This window comes from Canis lupus, chromosome 17, assembly GCF_048164855.1.
Source record: "Canis lupus baileyi chromosome 17, mCanLup2.hap1, whole genome shotgun sequence".
In the NCBI taxonomy this organism is placed as follows: domain Eukaryota; kingdom Metazoa; phylum Chordata; class Mammalia; order Carnivora; family Canidae; genus Canis; species Canis lupus.
The window spans coordinates 30,023,448-30,035,912 of NC_132854.1; the positions used below are offsets into that span (position 1 = coordinate 30,023,448).

At 36.4% G+C, this 12,465-nt stretch overlaps 1 long non-coding RNA gene across 2 annotated transcripts in view; it reads right to left on the reverse strand.

Moving 5' to 3' along the window:
• Window positions 1-12,465, reverse strand: part of LOC140607987 (uncharacterized) — an 84,047-nt gene that overhangs the window by 69,377 nt on the left and 2,205 nt on the right. For both annotated transcript variants that reach the window (XR_012009929.1, XR_012009930.1), the window contains exon 2: window positions 4,225-4,374. This is a non-coding gene — a long non-coding RNA (uncharacterized lncRNA). The remainder of the gene's footprint in view (window positions 1-4,224; window positions 4,375-12,465) is intronic.

The following is a 12,465-nucleotide window of genomic DNA, read 5'->3' on the forward strand; positions in this document are numbered from 1 at the left end:
ATCTGTGTAGGCTTATAGTTTAGTGAAGCAAGATAGACAAATAGAAAAGTATAACTGGACAAGTGTTAGAATAAGGTTTATTAGATAGGTAGGTAGTATAGTTCTTACTCATGGCCTTTGTATCAGTCATAACTATTTGGATTACTGTATTTGCTGAAAGATGCCATGCTGAAACTAATTTTGTAATTTTTTAGCTTTCTACAAAACTGATTTTGTAAAAATACTCCACTATGCCAAACCTAAGGAAAAGGAGGGCTATAGCTAAGTTTCACAAAAGCCAGATGGAGAAACTCAAAGTTAAAAAATCTCTTCTCCACCCCTTTTGGCTAGTTGGTTACATTATCCTAAGTGTGCACTGACTTCTGTCATTTAATGGAGGCCACCAAGATCTCCTGTGAAAAAAATATTTCCCTGATCTACTTAAAATAACCACCACCACAATAAAACAACAACAGCAAAACTATGAGAAGGCATTGGTAGGACAGCTTAAGTCTGGTGCCCCCCCCCATCAATCAGCAATGGCCACCAAGGTGGGGTCTTACAGTATAAAATGGACATTTGGGGGATCTAACTCTGTATGTTCAAGACAGGTCCCAGAGAGGAAAAAACATGTATGGATCTGAAAGTTTCTTCAAGAATTATAATTATAATACAATTATAATCAGGTTGATTAAAAGTTCTTGTCTTTTTTAAAATATGCCTTGCTATATAAAATTTAAGAACTTCCTCAACACTGTGAGGAGAGTCAGATTTGGGGTCACGACTTTAAAGTCTAATAAAACTAGCCACTTCATCAATGTCTGTATGGTACTTAAAGCTTCATTTTATTTTAGGCTCAATTATGCACGTAAGTATTTTAGATGTCATATTAAAAAAATAGAAATCTGGTTTTACATAATGGCTTTAAGAAAACAGGCCGGAATTAGCCAACAACTATCATGACATTGGGCAGCAACTATTTAGATGCAGCTTGTCAAAAACAGCATCTGGAGACAGAATTTCTGTTTCTCTTTGGCTTGCAAAAATCCTTATTTTTGCTGCTAAATATAGGCCTATGTATAATACACATTTAGAGTTTGGGTCTTTACCTTATAAGGTAAAAGTAGGTGTGGAAGTGTCATAAAATAGATAGTGCTACAAATTCCACTGGCACCAATAACAAGACCCAGCTGTGCATATTAAACTCCTCAAAGACCAAACTTTAGGCACTGCATGTACTTAGCAAAGTCTCATTATTTCTGAGAACAGCTCAGAATTGCTAAAAGCTCTATTTTTGGCACATAACAGATGAATCAATAAATGCTGGATTTTTAGAAATAGCTTTTTGTATGTATTTTTCAAAAGTTAGTAAGTTACAAACTATCAAAATTTCTGACTTCATTTTGGTCTCATATATTCCCTAATGTGGATGGTGTAGGTCCACCATCGTGGAAGTGTCTATCTGAAACCATTTCTCCATCGCAACACTATTGTCTTCCTTAGAGCAAACATCCAAAGGATGAAGAAATCGTTTATACTAATTTGTAGTGTCATGTCACAGACGTTTAATAATATTAAATATAAAATTAAAAAGAAGTTTCCTGGGCAGCCTGGTGGCTCAGCGGTTTAGCGCCACCTTCAGCCTAGGGTGTGATCCTGGAGACCTGGGATCGAGTCCCATGTCAGGCTCCCTGTATGGAGCCTGCTTCTCCCTCTGCCTGTGTCTCTGCCTCTATCTCTCTCTCTGTGTCTCTTGTGAGTAAATAAATAAAATCTTTAAACAAGAAATAAATAAAATAAAATAAAAAGAAATGTCCTGAAGTAAAAATTGGAACTGATACCATTGTGGTCCAGTTATCTGTATATTCCTCTCCAAAGGTAGCTTATTGGGAAACACACTTCGTGTATGGTAGTACATTTTAAGAACTTACTGAATTTAACAAAGCCTCTGAATCTATGTAGCTCCATAACTGAAGCAAAATATGCTATCTACATAACTAATCTTCACTGCTTTCCATTTTCTTGACTGTTTTTCAAGTGGTTATTGTTAAGTTGGTCATAAAGACCTTGGTCACATCTCTGAAGACCAGTGGAACAATCACTGAAGTGGTCAGTCTCACATATTTCATGATTATCATATAGTTGTTCATCAAAAGAAGGCAACCCAGCACAACAGCCAATACCAATGATTGCACAGACTTAGCTATCAATCAATTCATAATACAATCAAGTCTATTAGAAGCAAGACCTTCCTAAAAGAGACCCCATCAAAAAAAAAAAAAAAAAAGAGACCCCATCATGCAGTCTAACAAGTGTACCCACCTTAATATTTACCTTCCAGGAACCAGAAAATGTATTAATAAATGTATTAATAAAAATGCTTTCTGGTATTTCTTACACAGTCATTTTATTCTAGGCACCATACTGAATGTTTCACAAACGTCATAGAATTTAAACTTTTCAACGGAGGCACTAGTTGTTTTGTTTTGTTTTGTGTTTTTTTTTTTTTTTTTGAGAGAGAGAATGAGATTGAGAGAAAATGAGACTGCAGTGGTGGGGGAGGGGCAAAGAGAGAAAGAGAATCTTAACCAGGCTCCACGCATTGTGGGACACATAGCATGGAGCCTGAGGTGGGGCTTGATCTCATGAGCTAAGCTGAAGTCAAGAGTCAGACACTTAACCAACTGAGCCACCCAGGAGCTCCAACAGAGGCACTAGTCTTAGAGCATTTTCAGCTGAAAAACTCAGTTGTATTTCAACATGTAGCAGCTTTAAACTTCAGGTGCGGACACTGATGAAAGTCAAAAGGTTAGTGATTAATTTCCTGCCGTTGTCACTAGGCTGCTTATTATGACAGATTTCTGGAAGTGATAGACAATGGAAGTAATCATGCAAAGGTCTAGTTTGTGTGGCATGAGCAAATATAATGTAGGCCTAATACCATGAAGCATTTTGATTATTAGAAATTCTCATAGCATATGAGAGGACCAAAATATATAGGAAGTCTATCTTCCCCATCACAAGACTCTTATTATTCTTTTTGCCCAAGAGATATATGGAGGTTAAACGATTCACGTGAGGCTTCTCAGCTAAGTAAACAACTAGAATTGGATTCAGGATTCAGAATTGCCAAGGTTTGTGCTCTTTTCTCTTTTTCAGGCCGCTTAACTTGAAAAGGGACATACCTCTCTCCAGTTTCTGATCCAGAGGTTTAAAGGAAGGTTGTTATCAGAAAGGCATCAGGAAATTGGCCTGCTGCATATAAATCAGTTTTCAGGGCCTTGACAAATACCTAGCCCACATCAGAACTAAGACAATTGATGTCTCATTGTTCCAAGATAGATAGATCTTAGTCCAAAAGCTTAATAGCCAATACTAGCCACAGAAAGGAAAGTCTATCATAATGTGTTTTTTAAAAAATAAAGGTCAAGGGGCAGCTGGGTAGCTCAGTGGATGAGCGTCTGCCTTTGGCTCAGGTCGTGATCCTGGGGTCCTGGGATCAAGTCCTACATCAGGCTTCCTGCAGAGGACTGCCTATGTCTCTGCCTCTCTCTCTGTGTCTATCATGAATAAATAAATAAAATCTTTAAAAAAAAATAAAGTTCACTTAGGAGAAAAGGAGCTATATTACAAGATCAAGCTAAAGCCAATATAATGCTAAACATCAAAGAATATTCACACATATTTATGGATGGAAAGGTACATCTTACCATGCAATGACCAAACTTTAAATGTTTATTTTACCCTCTTTCCCCTACATCATATTTGTGATGGGGAAGATAGACTTCCTATATATTTTGGTCCTCTCACTGATATGCTATGAGAATTTCTAATAATCAAAATGCTTCATGGTATTAGGCCTACATTATATTTGCTCATGCCACACAAACTAGACCTTTGCATGATTACTTCCATTGTCTATCACTTCCAGAAATCTGTCATAATAAGCAGCCTAGTGACAACGGCAGGAAATTAATCACTAACCTTTTGACTTTCATCAGTGTCCGCACCTGAAGTTTAAAGCTGCTACATGTTGAAATACAACTGAGTTTTTCAGCTGAAAATGCTTATTGCTGAATCAACTATTATTACTTTGGATCCTACTTTATCATTTGCTAATGGGTTAGGCTCTAAGTAAATTAATGCTTACAGAAATTAATTTAAAATTTGGGGGTAGAAAATGGTTGTTATTGTTCAATTAAGCATTAGAGATATTTTAAGAAATCTTTAGGAAATTATACTTACATAATTTGATGAAAATGTTACTAAGACAATGACATTTTTGCCTTTGCTTCTTATTCCTAGAGCAAATTCAGCTTTTCCCTGGAGTAAAGGTAAGGACAGCATTGTTCTCAGACTTGATTTTCTCTTGACTTCCCAGAAGCTGTGTTATGTCTGGAATTCCAAGGGAAAAAGGGCATTTTTGTTTTTCAGGCAAATTCATTTGCATTTATATACTTCAGATTAAATAACTTAAATATGTGTTCTTAAAGCTTATTTTAAGCCAAACACACTGCTGATGCCTCCAGTGGTAAACATTTTCAGGAAAAAAACATTCCCCTTGAAAACAAAGCTCCTTAAAATATCATGTGCTCTAGCTAATTTTACACCAAAAAAAAAAAAAAAAAAAAACCACTGTCATGAAAAAAATATATAAAATATTTGGTAACAATACTGAAACCACCCTGTGGTAAACAAAAGGGATGAAACATTTCCTCAGAATATTTTTGTTGATGAAAATATCAACTTTGGTGGTGTTGAGGACCACCAAAGATCAGGTCACTTGGTTCTTGACATAAGATGGTGGTTAACATTATAGCTTTGAAAATATGGCACGTTACAGCAATATATAATATTAAATCCACACATATGGGTATATATTAATAAAAGCGATATCTTATTTACCCTCCAAACTTTTATGAAAGATTAATGTAATTGCTTGTTTACTTGCTTGCATATAAAAGAGTAAATATATCTAAGTAACAATATTGCTTTTTTTGAATAAATACGTGACTTTCTCACAATATATGGATTATTCATCATGAACATTTAGATGGAAGAGTGGATAAGGTGCTAGAAGGAAAGAAATTGTGATAGTCTTAGGATATTATAGCTTTTACTCGGGATGAATTTTATCCAAGGCATCCCAGTGATGATAATCATCACCTAGTTTTCCAACTACCTTAGAATTGGAAAATATCATGAAAACAGTTCCATGAAGTTCCTGATTGTCAAATTTAATAAATGTCAGGACTGGTCTCTTGTCAAATTGTCAAAAAGGGAGAATTTGTCTTAAATTTGCCTTGAACCTCCCGCCCCCTTGGTGGCCCTTGAACTAGTTCCTAGCCATAGACTTCCTCAATCCTCACTCTCTTCTTGTGCAATTTCAGGTCTGTCCAGTTCCCACATCAATCCAGAACAAGGCAGGCTGTAGTACAAGAGTCTAATCCTCAACCTGCCTCAATTTAGAAATTTCTGAACTCACTCCAGCTCCTAGATCAGGGATCTGAGGGCTCAAAGCTCCCCCAGTGATCCTTGACTCTCAGACTTCTACCAGCAGGAATGAAGAACCTTTTTCTTTAGAAGATAAAAGACAGATAGATAATAGATAGATATTTATCTTACGTGTGTGAATATATTTTAATTAGCCTGAAGCCATTAAAGTATTAATAAAGCAATGAATTCCCAAGTTCTCAGAGAGGTGGGAAATCCAGAGAAATGAGCTTGTCATTTTGAGATCTCTTTTGTTGCCCCAGGCATTCAATGCTAAATAGAGACAGGCTTTTTTCCAACCTTACGGAGCCAGAAAGACAAAAGTTGGAGTCCAGGACACACTATAGGGGGAGTGTTGGTAAATGGCACCATTTGAGGTTGTGACTCAGAGGTGTTCTTTCTTAAGAGTAAGAGTGGGTCAGAAGTAAATGAGCTTCCACATGGGCTCATTTCACTTCAAATCATGTGCCAGCAGCATGCACACAGAACACCAGTGTTCCCCGCCTAAGGAATGTTTTGCTGAAACCCTAGCAAATAATTCCTGCTCATCAGTCTTGGTCCAAGGCTTTTTGATCCCCAGTCCCTGCCTGTGTTTTCCCCTTTGCCAGCCTCAACCCATCCTCTCCCTAGCAGGATGCTTCCAACCTTGGCTAGTGGTTATAGACCAACAATGGCCCAGGATGACTCAGTGAACTTCTCTACCACCCAGTGGGCCACAATCACACCCTGTACCTTGGGGAGGAGCCCTCCTTTCTAAATGCTTACTTATGTTTGGTGCTATCTCTCAGTCCTAAGGTATTCTTTAGAGTTCTCTTAATAGTTGCTGAAGGCAGTCTTGAAAATGGCTCTAAATTATCATTTCCTGTCCATACCCTTGTACAATTTCCTCACCTAGAGTGTGAGCTGGACCTAGTGTCTTGCTTTAATAAACAGAACATGGAATAGGTGATGAGATGTCACTCGCAATACTAGCCTACAAAAAGACAGTGAATTTCATATTGGACACTCTCTCACTCTCTTGCTTACTTGCTCTGAGGAAAACCAGGTGCCAGGCTGTGAGCTAGGCTATGGAGGAACCCACATGGCAAAAAACTGATGTCTCTGACTAGTGAGGACCTTGGCCTGACAACAGCCACATGAGTGGACTTGGAAATGGGTTAGGTGGGGCCTGTTATTGAATGAGCTGTAAGTGCCTCCTCCAGTCAAACTTTGAGATGACTATAGTCCAGGTAAAACCTCAGTGTGACCGGAGAAGACTTAGAGCCAGTAACAGACCATCCCCTGATCCCCTTCTACTGTATCCTCCCAGTCTGCTGGTATATGGTCCCTAGCTTCTTATGTATTCTTCTCCAACTCCATTCTCATATCACCTGGCCATTGTCTAGCTGTAGAGTGGAATTAATTTTCCACCCTGCCCCCTACCTAGCAATTCTCTTTACTTTTTCAATAGGAAAAAACCTGCTCTCAAGAAAGGATCCTAAGTATCTTAGTTCCTGAATGTGGAATTCCAGACATCAGGAAACCAGAAGGAAAGGTATGCATTTGGGTGAGAGTGAGGAGCAGTGGTAAATCTTCTCAGAAGTCTTGATATTATCATACCATATTATCAAGTCAATCACAGGCCACACTGCCCAAGGGTAAATCCCTTCCCATTGCAACAAACCAAAAGATTTTCTTCTCTCATGTAAGCTGTGGAAGATCATCAAGTATAGATATTGCAATTTACATTGGAAACTAACTTATTTATTTGTTCATTTGTTTGGCATCAATCCTCTCCATTGTATCAGAATAGGAAATGAGAGGGGAAAAAGAAAACAACAATATCAATCATGATACTTTTAAAGATAGATTTAGTATGTTATTTTATATTTTAACCATTCACATTTTTCTATTCAATGATATTATAAACTATTTTCTGAAAAGAAGTTTACTTTAAAATATAAATATTATAATTATAAAATGGTACACTGCTATGGAAAACAGTATAACAGTTCCTTAAAAAATTAAAGCTACTATATTATCAAACAATCCCACTTCCAGTGTGTGTATAAAATAATTAAAAGCAGATTCTCAAAGAGATACTTATAGACTCATGTTGGAGCTGCTATAACAAAAATACCATAGATTAGGTAGCTTATAAACAGTAGACATTTATTTCTTACAGTTGTGGAGGCTGTGAAGTCTAAGATCAAAGATTGCAAATTCAATATCTGATAAGAATCCACTACCTGATTCATGAACACTGTCTTCTTGTTGTGTCCTCACTTGGTGAGGTCATTCAAAGGTCTGACCTACAAATACCATCGCATTGGGGATTTGATTTCACCAGGTAAATTTTAGAGATTTTAGATTTAGAGATTTGCTTTAGAAGAATAAACACAAACATCCAGTCTATAACACGTGGTCATTCTACGCATAAGAGCCAAGAGATGGAAGCAACCTAATTAGCCATAGATGGATGAATGGATACACAAAACGTAGCATACACATATATGGTGGAATATACCAAATATTATTCAGCCTTAAAAAAGGAGAAAGTCCTATCACATTCTACAGTATGAATGAACCTCAAGGACATGATGCTAAGTGAAATAAGCCAATCACAAAAAACAAATAGTATCTGTCTCCACTTAAAGGAGATGTGGATCCACTTACAGGAGCTATCTAAAGTAGTCAAATTCACAGAAATAAAGTAGAATGATGATTACTAGGGCCTGCAGGAAGGGGAAAAGAGGAGTTGTTATTTCTTGAGTATAGAGTTTCATTAGCTTTGCAAGATGAAAAAGTTATGGTCTATTATACAACAATATGGATCTACTGAACACTACCGAACTGTATACTTACAAGTGACTAAGGTGGTAAACTTTGTGTTTTGCGTTGTTTACCACAACACAAGAAACAAGAAACACAGAAGATGAGTCACTCCCTGAGTTCCCTATTGCTATTCCTGCCTGCTTGCCTGCCTGTCACTTGGTACCCAGTACTTCTGCACTGACCCCTCAAATGCCAGCCTCACATCACCAGTCTGCCCTTGGAGGAAGTGTTTCCTGTGCATTTCATATATGCTTATGTGAACAATTTCATTTGGAAAATCCAGAGTTGATAGAGCCATTACAGAATCTCTGTCTGCATAGGTAGCAACAAATGTTCTTCTAGAAGGCCTGAAGGAGAAGAGGCACTTTCCTGTATATGCATCTCTAAGGGACTTCCTTAGAAACAGCCTGATAAAAACTGGGCACATCTTTGAAAGTCCCTGATGATCCCTTGCTTTGACAAAGAGAAGCCATAACTCTGAGCTATTTATTTTAGATGAGGCTGAAAATCAAAGTATTTGTCTAATGTGCAGTAGAGAAAATATCAGAAATATCATTGTTTCCCTTGACATTTTGGTTCAAGTAGATCTATCTTCCTACAACTAGATCTAAAAAAAATAAAATAGGAAACTTTTAAAAGATGTAAGCAGATTTTGACTAAAAAGATTCCGTTAAAACCCAAAGCTTAACTATTAGCAGAAATTAAATAAAAACTGATGGGGAACCTGAGTGGCTCAGTTGGTTAAGCAGTTAAGTGTCTGCCTTTGGCTCTGGTCACTGGGCTTCCTGCTCAGTGAGGAGTCTGCTTCTCCCTCTCCCTCTGACTTTCCTCCCTGCTTGTGCTCTCTCGCTCTCAAATAAATAAATAAAATCTTTTAAAAAAAATAACCCACTGATAAAATACAGTTAAAAAAAAAAAAAAAAGAAACCCACTGTGACAATTCTCCCTTTCTGTGCCTTTTAGCATATTCTATGTTATACTGCAAAGAACTTTTCCTTTCTTTAAAGAAGTAGCAACTCTCCTTGATTCAACTGAAGATTGTTAAATCTCCAAGTTTTTCTTTCTCCTCTATATCTAACTTCCTTTGGCTATTTCACATCCTTTTGGACACTCCATTTAAGGCATTAAAAGAGTAATAGTTAAAAAGATGAAAAGTAAAGAAAATAGTTGGAGGTAGACATACCCATAAATTCACTATAAATTATTTCCCATATGAAATCACAGCACCTGAAAGGAGTGCCTTATGATTGATAGAATCATTTTAATAAAAAGCAATCATAATGTTTGATCCATGATTGAATGGCCGGAGAGTAATTTACATAAATATCTAGTGTACGCTGACAAAGCAAGAAAACACAAGTTGGACCGCCTGCTTACATTGGAATTTCTAATACATCTTAAAAGTTGTGCCAAAGAGCTCTTGTGACAGGTTTAAGGAGTTTGCAGACCACGTTACACTAATTTTTTTTTTGCTTTGTTGATGCTAGCATTAAAAAATACATCAAAGAAGGAAATATAAAAATTACTTAAGCCGTAAGCAGGAGAGCAAATTCTTTTATTTAATCTTTAATTAAAGTAGACCATGGCATGAAGTAGCTGAACTATGCTGCTTTCCTCAGACAGAAAAAAAGGAAATGTGACCTTCCTGTTTCTCATATTTTCTATAAGCAAAAAAGAACTAATTATTTCATATTTCTAATTACTATAAGTCTATCAAATTTTCATGACTCTGGGAACATGGACTCGAACGAGGCACCCCCAAGCAATTATTGATAAAGTTTCAAGTCTTAGATTCTTTCATTTATTAAGCACATCTCTAATTTATGAATTATGTTTCAGTTCCAGAAGCTGATAATATGCATGAGACAGGTTGAGAAAGCAGAGATAATATCTTAATAAACATTTTAATAGGAATAGTCACCAAACTGAAACTATTCAAATTTTGCTGCTTTAGAAGAATAAATGTATTTTCAAAAAGCCCCATTCAGTATGGGTACCAGAGGTCTTTACATTTGTCAAAACTCTTTAAACTGTGCACTTACGGCCTATCCATTACACTACCTATAAAATATACCTTAATTTAAAAAGAATTTAAAAAGCACTCTTCACCCTAAGGCCCAAAAAGCTATAGTCAAATAATATAAGGGAAAAAATCCAAGAAATAGAAACACTCAGGCTGTTTGCCACTGATTTGTGCAGTCACTTTAAATCTTCTTTATGCCCTACTTCAACCACTATTTGATCGTTGGTTCTGTTCCTAGGGGAATGTGTGGAGAAGCAATTGAACCAACTCTTTCTGTGTTTTTCACACACCTTGTCCCTCAGTATTCATGATTTAAAGAATGCAAGGTAGATTTCGAAGGATACATTCATATCAAGGGGATTACATGAAAGTATTCGCTTTCTTGTGGCTAAAAGGGCTCTTCTTTGTTCTCTTACCAAGGGAAAAGGTTTGCTTTGGGCAAGCTCCCCATGGCAAACCTCTTTGAGGAATGAATTTTGAAGTGCAATCAACCATGTCTTCATGACCTTCTAGTTAAAACATTTAAAAGGGATATTGGGACATTGTCCTTCACCACCTTTTTTGTCTTTGATGGGCGATTTTCACCAATCTAGGATTTTGATATACTTCCTAGGACACTTGGAAAAGTGTCTTCATGAAAGCAACTTTGTAAAAGATTCCACATTTACTAAGTAAACAACAGGAATCCTTCATAAATGCTAAGTTCAAAATCGATTCAAACCCAAACATTTCCAGGAAAGGATTCTTAAAATTTGATACAGTTTTGGGCTCATATTTACAAATTAAATTTACATAGTGCTTTACTGGTAAATTTACAAATAGCTTATCAAGAAGAGATTTTAAGTCATAAGGTGATAAAACCTTGTATCTGTATAGTATAGCCCAAGGCATGAGTACAGAAAGTGAAAAGAAGTAAAAAAAAAAAAATGCTAGCAATCTAGCATGAGACCTCACTTTGCTGCTGATCCAACTGCTCTCCCAGTTTCAGTTTGTCCATCAGACTGACAGAGTAGAGGAAGAAGTAACTTTAGATATCATCTAATCCTTTCCCTTCATTTTACAAAAGGGGAAACTGGACTCAATTCCTGTGATTTGATGACGTTCCTTATGAGGATCAAATAATAAATCTTTAACATGGATACCTTTACATTTTCACTCAAGTTAAACTTCAATTGAATATTATTGATGTCTAAAACACTGCTTTCTCAAAATAAGAGAAAACTCTCTTTAGACTCAATGCAATTAAATTCATCAAAAGCACAGTCTGTGGAACCAGATAGTCTTGGGTTCAAATCCTAGCTCCACAACTAACCAGCCATGTGACAAGTGAATTTCTGAGACTTTGTTTCATGTCTCATAAAATCAGTAAAAACAGTATCTATCTCAAAGACTGCTGAGAGCAGGTAAGTGAGATCCTATGAAATGAGATGCCTAGTACAGGTAGTAGGCCCCATAATAGGTAGCCAAAATTGTATTTTAAAATCCAGATGAGGAACGTGTATGTTTACTTTAAAAAATATTTGGCTCTGTTCCTGACACATATGACTAGAGTACTAAAATATAACTGAATAACTTACAATGTTATTATCAGACCTATAAAAATTATTTCTTGAGTTCAATGGCATGTATGGTGATGGTACAGAAAGAACCTGTCATTTTGTTCCTGTCCTAAGAAAAAAAATCAATTCACATAAGACCAGTAGTGACCCATAAAACTCTCAATGTGATCTAGTGCTCAGTTGTGTTTATTGGTCTTAAAAGAAAAGAGATAGATCTGAGTGAGACTTAGGATACCAGCGTATCTCCTTTGACTACCTTTCATTTTATTGCCTTTCCCAGATGCTATGTTTTTTTTTTTTTTTTTAATAAATTGAAGGTTTGTGGCAACCCTGCATTAAGCAAATCTATTGGCACCATTTTTCTAATGGTGTTTGCTTACTTCTTGTCTCCCTGTCAATTTTGGCCATTCTCACAATATTTCAAACTTTTTCATTATTATTACATTTGAATTGCTGCAATCTCACAATAAAATTTTATCAAGTGAAGAGTTGTTTCTTATAGACGACCAAAGAAAGTGGCTTCTTGAGAAGGAAACTACTCCTGATGAAGATGTGGTGAAGATTGTTGAAATGATAACAAAGGATTTAGAATATTCC